This window comes from Asparagus officinalis, chromosome 5 (genome assembly GCF_001876935.1).
Source record: "Asparagus officinalis chromosome 5, Aspof.V1, whole genome shotgun sequence".
NCBI lineage: Eukaryota > Viridiplantae > Streptophyta > Magnoliopsida > Asparagales > Asparagaceae > Asparagus > Asparagus officinalis.
The window spans coordinates 9,032,817-9,041,534 of NC_033798.1; the positions used below are offsets into that span (position 1 = coordinate 9,032,817).

Consider the following 8,718-nt stretch of genomic DNA (forward strand, 5'->3'; position numbering starts at 1 on the left):
CGCCCCCTTCATTTTAATTAAAAAAAGCCCTAGCTTTCCAGCAGTCCAACCGTGACTACCAGCGCATCCGTTGTTTCATCTGCTTAAAAGGTATGATTTTTCTACTGAGCTTTAGAATTTTTAATTTCATTATTATTTATTGTTGGATTTAGTTTAAAAATCCTAATTTATGATAAAAAATAAACGAGTTCAATTCTTAAAACCCTAATTGAAAAAATAATAGTTATGAATTAATCCTAACTCAACTACATGTTAATTCATTTGAACAACACTAGTAATCATAAATTTAATTAAACACTTATAAACCCTAACTCAACTAAGTTTCATTCGTGCTATAAGTAGGTGTGATTATTTAAGTTTGTGATGTGAAAATATGTGAAATAATTTTTTTTTTAAAATAGAGTGATATATAACACATTATAATTTTTTATAATGTGTTATAATCCAATTTAGGTGAATGAAAAAAATAATGTTATCCCTAGACTTTCGTCCAATAATTATATTCAATTCTTTGGACTTATAATATATGATATACGACTCAGATTTGGGTTGGAGACGAAGTTTTCTCCCGGAAATGAGCGTTTATTTTATATTATACGAATAAAAAATTAGTACTGAAATTCGTAATTATTAAATCTGTCCTTCTCGGACGGGTTAGGAATATAGTAGTGCATACATCCAACTTTGTATACTTTATATATTTTTATTCTTGAAAGCTTTAGCAGTACGTATTCGTTGTTCTCCGTATACAATAAGTGTATGTTGTTCTACATTTCGTGCTATTGCTGATACGTATAATAACATCCGCATAGTATATAGGGAGAACAGCTGGTAGGTGCTACAAAAATTTTTAAGAAATGAAAATATACAAAGTATACGAAGTTGGATGTAAGCACTACTATATTCTTAATGGATAGAAGTCTTCCTATGATAGCCGCTAGATTAGTGTAATTAGTTTCTACGTACGTTTTATATATATTTTATATAGATAAATATTCATATTGTTAAATGATATATGAACGTATGTTTGATGTGTGTTGAATGTATAAGAGTCATGGATGTATTAGTAGTTGTGAGATTAATCATAGTTAATAATTATATATAATTTACAAATGAGGATAATTCCTGACAAATCATGGATAGATATCCCATGGTTTCATAGATTTCGTGACACGCGATATAAGGAGGGATGTGACGCCTTCATGCATTTTGTTGAAATGAATCCGAGAAATTTAAGAAGCGGTGCTATGTATTGTTCTTATTGTACGTGTAGGAATCTGAAGCTGTTGAATAGAAATGATATACTGATCCACCTAATAAAATCAAGTTTTGATAAAAAATATAAATATTGGAACTGGCATGGGGAAGGTATCACTGAAGATGAGGATCTAAATATGCGTGTTGGTACGTCCGGTGGCCAACGAATAGATGACACAGAAACAATCACTAGTAGGAAAACGACCAATCTAGACGAAACAACCTAGACAAAAAAAATTTGCATCTAGGTTGAATCAAACTAGACAGAAATTTTCCGTCTAGGTTGATCCGTCTAGTTTGACAAACGAGACGGAAAAGGCAACCTAGACGGAATTCCGTCTAGGTTACCTAGGGTAATTATCCAGTCGCCAGCGCCCCCTTCTCTCAATTACTATCCTACCCCCTCGGCTACTCTACTATTCCCTCCTTTCCCTACGCCGTAACCCTCACTCCCTTCCGTACAAGTTTTCCCGTAACCCCCCTGCCCGCGACGCCTCCCAGCTGCCCATACCCTCCCGCCTTACCCCATTCGACCCCCTATACCCCCTTCCCCGAGCCCCCTCCCTTCCCCCCTTTCCCGCCTCCCGGCTCCCTTCCCCCTCGGCCAGGCCCCCCCTCTCCCACTCCCGAACAACCCCGAGCCCCTTCCCTCCCTCCCCTCCTACCTCCCCCCTCGGGCAGCCCCTCCGACCAACCCCCCCAGTCTCCCTTTCCTCCCTCCCTTCCCTCCCCTCGCCAGCCCCCTCCCCCCCCTCGCCCGACCACCCCCCAAAAGCCCCCCTTTCCTCGCCTCTCCACCTTGCCCCTCTTCCAATCCCCCTGAGCCCCCCTCCCCCTCGACGCTCTCCCCCCCTCACGACCCTCCCCTCTTGAGCCCCCGAACCCCCCCTTCCCCCCCGGGCAGTCCCCTCCTCTCCCCTCGCCTTGCCGCAGCCCCCCTTCCCCCCTCCTTGCAGCCCCCTTCGCCCCCCCCCCTTCCCTAATTTTTTAGCAGGCTAATCGTGATCACCGGCGTGTCCGTTGTTTCATCTGCTTAAAATGTATAATTTTTCTACCGAGCTTTAGAATTTTTAATTTTTTTAATTATTTATTGTTGAATTTAGTTTAAAAACCCTAATTTATGATAAAAAATAAACGAGTTTAATTCTAAAAACCCTAACTCAATTACATGTTAATTCATTTGAACAACACTAGTAATCATATTTTTTTAAACACTTATAAACCCTAACTCATTTAAGTTTCATTCGTGCTATAAGTAGGTGTGATTATTTAAGTTTGTGATGTGAAAATATATGAAATAAATTTTTTTAAAACATAGAGTGATATATAACACATTATAATTTTTTATAATGTGTTATAATCCAATTTAGGTGAATAAAAAAATAACGTTATCCCTAGACTTCTGTCCAATAATTACATTCAATTCTTTGGACTTATAATATATGATATACGACTCAGATTTGGGTAGGAGACGAAGTTTTCTCCCAAAAATGAGCGTTTATTTTATATTATAAGAATAAAAATTGGTACTGAAATTCGTAATTATTGGATCTGTCCTTCTCGGACGGGTTAAGAATATAGTTGTGCATACATCCAACTTTGTATACTTTGTATATTTTTATTCTTGAAAGTTTTGGTAGTATGTATTCATTGTTCTCCGTGTACAATAAGCGTATGTTGTTCTGCATTTCGGGTTATTGCTGATACGCATAATAACATCCGCACAGTGTACAGGGAGAACAACGGGTAGGTGCTGCCAAAATTTTTAAGAAATGAAAATATACAAAGTATATGAAGTTGGATGTAAGCACTACTATATTCTTAATGGATAAAAGCCTTCCTATGACAGCCGCAAGATTAGTATAATTAGTTTCTACGTATGTTTTATATATATTTTATTTAGTAGTTGTGAGACTAATCGTATTAAATAATTATATATAATTTACAGATGAGGATAATTCCTGACAAATCATGGATAGATATCCCTAGACATCGTAGATTTCGTGACACACGATACAAGGAGGGATGTGAAGCCTTCATGCGTTATGCGGAAATGAATCCGAGAAAATTAGCAAGTGGTGCTATGTATTGTCCTTGTTGCATGTGTAGGAATTTGAAATTGCTGAATAGTAATGATATACGGATCCACCTAATGAAATCAGGTTTTGATGAAAAATAATTTGAAGCTGCTGAATAGAAATGATATACGGATTCACCTAATAAAATCAGGCTTTGATGAGAAATCTAAATATTGGAACTGACATGGGGAAGGTATCACTGAAGATGAGGATCCAAATATGTGTGTTGGTATATCTGGTGGCCAACGAATAGATAACACAGAAACAATGTTGAATGATATTTTTCCTCGACCTACAGGATATGATGTTGATGATAATGTCGAGGATGATATCGGAGATAAAAGTGAAGATGATATCGATGTTGAAGCTGAAGAAGTAGGAGATGATGGAAGTGCCGAAAATATTGATGATATGCATTCCTCCGCAGAAATAGAACGAATATTGAAGCTACTAGAAGATAGTGAAAAGGACTTATATGAGGGATGTACCGAGTACTCCAGATTTTCATTTATGCTAAAACTCCTACACATTAAGACACTTAGCGGTATGTCAGATAATTATTTTGAAATGCTTCTTGATTTGCTTCGAACTGTAATACCTGGAGGAGTGAATAGCATACCCCAAACAACTTATCAAGCTGAGAAGATTGTCGCTGCTCTGGGTCTAGATTATAATAAGATTGATGCATGTCCGAATGATTGTATTTTGTACCACAAGGCCAATAAAGACCTTCAAGAATGTCCGACATGTGGAGTTTCTAGGTGGAAACAACGTACAAATTCTTCAATAAGGATTACAACGGAGACAGAGATAACACAGAAGAAAATTCCAGCCAAGGTGCTTCGACATTTTCCATTAGCTCCTAGATTGCGAAGATTGTACATGAACAAAGAAACGGCGAAAAATATGAGGTGGCACAAGGAAGATCGAGTAGATGATGGTAAATTGAGACATCCTGCTGATGCGGTAGCTTGGAAGCATGTTGATAAAATTTATCCTCGATTTGCCGAAGATTGCAGAAATGTAAGACTGGGTCTGTCAAGTGACGGATTCAATCCATTTGGGGTAATGAGCTCTGGTTGGTCTACTTGGCCAGTTGTACTAATGCCATATAATTTACCTCCATTGCTTTGTATGAAACAGCCATTTATGATACTTTCATTACTGATACCCGGTAAACATGCACCTGGAAATGATATTGATGTTTACTTAGAGCCTCTAATTGATGAGCTGAAACAACTATGGTCTGAGGGTATTGTAACATATGATGCCCATTTAAAAGAATCGTTTAGATTACGTGCTATTCTATTATGGACGATTAATGATTTTCCAGCCTATGCTAATCTGTCTGGGTATTCCACAAAGGGAAAGTGTGCTTGTCCTGTATGTGGTCCGGAATTTGAAGCTCTTCAATTACCACATAGCCGAAAGAGTTGTTATTGGTTTAATCGAAGGTGGTTGCCCTTGAGTCATAAGTACAGAAAATTATCAGCTAAGTTTGATGGCACAGTTGAGAAAAGAATGAAGCCGCGTCAACTCACAGGTACTGAGATCGTTCAATTACTTGAGGGGTTTCCAAAAGTTGTGTTTGGGAAAAAACGCTATTCTAAATTTAGCCCGCTCAGAGTAAGAGATTATTTAAAGTCAAAAAGGCCACTGAAGCGTAAGCGAAAGGTCCGGAAAATGCAAGTTGAGGAAGAAGACCAAAAATTACCTAGAGGATGGACTAAATTTAGTATCTTCTTTCAGCTACCTTATTGGCAAAATCTTAAAATCCGCCACAACTTAGATGTCATGCATATTGAGAAAAATATATGTGATAACATAGTATCAACTCTCCTACAAGATGCAAACAAGTCGAAGGATGATCTACGGGCGCGCCAAGATCTGACTGACATTATAATTTTTTTATAATGTGTTATAATCCAATTTAGGTGAATAAAAAAATAACGTTATCCCTAGACTTCCGTCCAATAATTACATCCAATTCTTTGGACTTATAATATATGATATACGACTCAGATTTGGATAGGAGACGAAGTTTTCTCCCAAAAATGAGCGTTTATTTTATATTATAGGAATAAAAATTGGTACTGAAATTCGTAATTATTGGATCTGTCCTTCTCGGACGGGTTAGGAATATAGTAGTGCATACATCCAACTTTGTATACTTTGTATATTTTCATTCTTGAAAGTTTTGGCAGCACGTATTCGTTGTTCTCCGTGTACAATAAGCGTATGTTGTTCTGCGTTTCGGGTTATTACTGATACGCATAATAACATCCGCACAGTGTACAGGGAGAACAGCGGGTAGGTGCTGCCGAAATTTTCAAGAAATGAAAATATACAAAGTATATGAAGTTGGATGTAAGCACTACTATATTCTTAATGGATAGAAGCCTTCCTATAACAGCCGCTAGATTAGTATAATTAGTTTCTACATACGTTTTATATATATTTTATGTAGATAAATATTTATATTGTTAAATAATATATGAACGTATGTTTGATGTGTGTTGAATGTATAAGAGTCATGGGTGTATTAGTAGTTGTGAGACTAATCGTATTAAATAATTATATATAATTTACAGATGAGGATAATTCCTGACAAATCATGGATAGATATCCCTAGACATCGTAGATTTCGTGACACACGATACAAGGAGGGATGTGAAGCCTTCATGCGTTATGCGGAAATGAATCCGAGAAATTTAAGAAGCGGTGCTATGTATTGTCCTTGTTGTAGGTATAGGAATTTGAAGCTGCTGAATAGAAATGATATACGGATTCACCTAATAAAATCAGGCTTTGATGAGAAATCTAAATATTGGAACTGACATGGGGAAGGTATCACTGAAGATGAGGATCCAAATATGTGTGTTGGTATATCTGGTGGCCAACGAATAGATAACACAGAAACAATGTTGAATGATATTTTTCCTCGACCTACAGGATATGATGTTGATGATAATGTCGAGGATGATATTGGAGATAAAAGTGAAGATGATGTCGAAGTTGAAGCTGAACAGGTAGGAGGTGTCGAAAGTGTCGAAAAATATTGATCATATGCATTCCTCCGTAGAAATAAAGCGAATAATGGAGTTACTAGAAGATAGTGAAAAGGACTTATATGAGGGATGTATCGAGTACTCCAGATTTTCATTTATGCTAAAACTCCTACATATTAAGATACTTAGTGGTATGTCAGATAATTATTTTGAAATGCTTCTTGATTTGCTTCGGACTGTAATTCCTGGAGGAGAGAATAGCATACCCCAAATAACTTATCAAGCTAATAAGATTGATGCATGCCCGAATGATTATATTTTATACCACAAAGCCAATAAAGACCTTCAAGAGTGTCCGACATGTGGAGTTTCTAGGTGGAAGCAGCACACAAATTCTTCAACAAGGATTACAACGGAGACAGGGATAACACAGAAGAAAATTCCAGCCAAGGTGCTTCGACATTTTCCATTGGCTCCTAGATTGCAAAGATTGTACATGAACAAGGAAACGACAAAGAATATGAGGTGGCACAAGGAAGATCGAGTAGACGATGGTAAATTGAGACATCCTGCTGATGCTTTAGCTTGGAAGCATGTTGATAAAATATATCCTCGTTTTGCCGAAGATTGCAGAAATATAAGACTGGGTCTATCAAGTGACGGATTCAATCCATTTGGGGTAATGAGCTCTGACTGGTATACGTGGCCAGTTATATTAATGCCATATAATTTATCTTCATTGCTTTATATGAAACAACCATTTATGATACTTTCATTACTAATACCCGGTAAGCATGCACCGGGAAATAATATTGATGTATACTTAGAGCCTCTAATTGATGAGCTGAAATAATTATGGTTTGACGGTATTTTAGCATATGATGCCCATTTAAAAGAGTCGTTTAGATTACGTGCTATTCTATTATGGACGATTAATGATTTTTCAGCTTATGCTAATCTGTCCGGGTACTCTACGAAGGGCAAGTGTGCTTGTCCTGTATGTGGTCCAGAATTTGAAGCTCTTCAATTACCACATAGCAGAAAGAGTTGTTATTGGTTTAATCGAAGGTGGTTGCCCTTGAGTCATAAGTACAGAAAATTATCAGCTAAGTTTGATGGCACAGTTGAAAAAAGAATGAAGCCGCGTCAACTGATAGGTAATGAGATCGTAAAATTACTTCAGGGGTTTCCAAAAGTTGTGTTGGGAAAAAAATCGCTATTCTAAATTTAACCCGCTCGGAGTAAGAGATTACTTAAAGTCAAAAAATCCATTGAAGCGTAAGCGAAAGGTCTGTAAAATGCAAGTTGAGGATGAAGCCTAAAAATTACCTAGAGGATGGACTAAATTTAATATCTTCTTTCAGCTACCTTACTGGCAAAATCTTAAAATCCGACATAACTTAGATGTTATGCATATTGAGAAAAATATATGTGATAACATAGTATCAACTCTCCTACAAGATGCAAACAAGTCGAAGGATGACCTACAGGGCACCAAGATCTGATTGCTTTGAATATCCGAAATGATTTGCAAGCTCAAGACGTTGGCCTTAAAAAATCAAAGTTACCTCCGGACCATCCCCCTCTGATGCAGCACCAGAACCATCCCCCGACGTAGGTATTCAATATTTAATAATTGATAATGGTCAATTAAAATTTCATATTAATGATTCTCCTTTCTTATGTAGGTGCTTCTTGGACCCCGACATATCCATCATATACATTCTATACTGACTTGTGGCCGAAGACACAGGACTATCTCAGTTTACCCTTATCTTTGGACTCTCATAAGTCCAAGGCTGACTCAAGGAAGTACCACCCACGTGCTGCGAGAAAGTTAGAGGAAATGCTTCCTATGTTGGAGACTAGGAAAGCTGATGCACTCACAGCAAAAGAAAGAGAGATAACGAATGGTAAATTGTATAAATACTTTTAATTTTCACATGTATATATTATATGATATGTTATCATGTTATTATTGTAGGTGCTAAGCGAGATCACGTAGAGAACAGACGTGGCGGAGGTAAGCCTGAATCTAAACAACCGCCAAGAGGAATGAGGGTGATAATTTGGTGGAATAGTTCTAATTTGCCCGTTGGTCCTTGGTCGACCCGATTGAATGCATATATTGGGGTTCTCGTGCGTAGAGCGACCATTATCAACCCTTATTTTCATTTTTGAGAATTACCATGGACCGCATACGAGGCGATATGGACTGAGCTTATGGTAAGTGCATATTGTTTTAGATTTTTATTAATTAATAATTAGTAATTAATATTAAGTTATCCTTACTAAATGTGTATGTAAATCTACAGGACTGCTTCTGCCTTGAGGACTTTGAGGGGGCTTGGAATTATGTATTTAATATCAAGGTT

General features: G+C 37.3%; 1 long non-coding RNA gene across 2 annotated transcripts; it reads left to right on the forward strand.

Annotated features, from left to right (window-relative positions):
* LOC109842980 lies at positions 6,858-8,697 on the forward strand. 2 transcript variants are annotated; one of them, XR_002247474.1, is made up of 4 exons: positions 6,858-7,961; positions 8,032-8,256; positions 8,328-8,569; positions 8,659-8,697. It is a non-coding gene; the product is annotated as an uncharacterized LOC109842980 (long non-coding RNA). The 2 variants fall into 2 exon arrangements; XR_002247473.1 differs by having other exon boundaries at positions 6,858-7,957.